This window comes from Olea europaea, unplaced genomic scaffold (genome assembly GCF_002742605.1).
Source record: "Olea europaea var. sylvestris unplaced genomic scaffold, O_europaea_v1 scaffold2750, whole genome shotgun sequence".
NCBI lineage: Eukaryota > Viridiplantae > Streptophyta > Magnoliopsida > Lamiales > Oleaceae > Olea > Olea europaea.
The window spans coordinates 30,310-30,935 of record NW_019245940.1 but is presented as its reverse complement, the minus strand read 5'-3'; positions in this window follow the sequence as shown (position 1 = coordinate 30,935).

Below are 626 nucleotides of genomic sequence, written 5' to 3'. Positions count from 1 at the left end.
CGAGCCCCAATTTGGATGAACGGGTTGAGCTCAAGCCGACCCACGAGCCATTAAAAAAAAACAAAACTTGGAGGCAGCACAATGCATCATTAAAAAAAAACAAAAACAAAAAAGGCGAGCCTACCCTGCTCGGCTTGAGTTGAGCCTAATTTTTTAGGCTTTTGCTCGGACTCGAAAAAAAGCTTGCACATTTTACCCGAGTCTAGCCCGAGCCCGAGCCTCAGGTTTTGGCTCTCGAGCCGACTCGACTCGACTCGACTCGTTGACATCCTTAAGTACATTCCATTGAAATACACGAAGAGATCATTAACTACTTGTTTGTGCTCCAATAATGTATTATGGAATAATGATTAATGTTGAAATATGTGGTCAAAAAATACGAAAAATTTTTAATTTGCGTGAGATATTATTTTAATAAAGAATGTCTGATTAAAAATGAGTACTGTAGAAAAAAAAATGTGTAAAATGTACACCAATGAGGCACAAAGAAAACCTAATATGTAGGGATGTCAAACGGGCCGAGCGGCTCGTCGGCTCGACCGCTCGGTCCGTGGGCTGCTCAAGCTCGTCATTTGACAAGCCCGAGCCAAGTAAGGGGCTTGATCCCACGAGCCAAACCTGCTCGG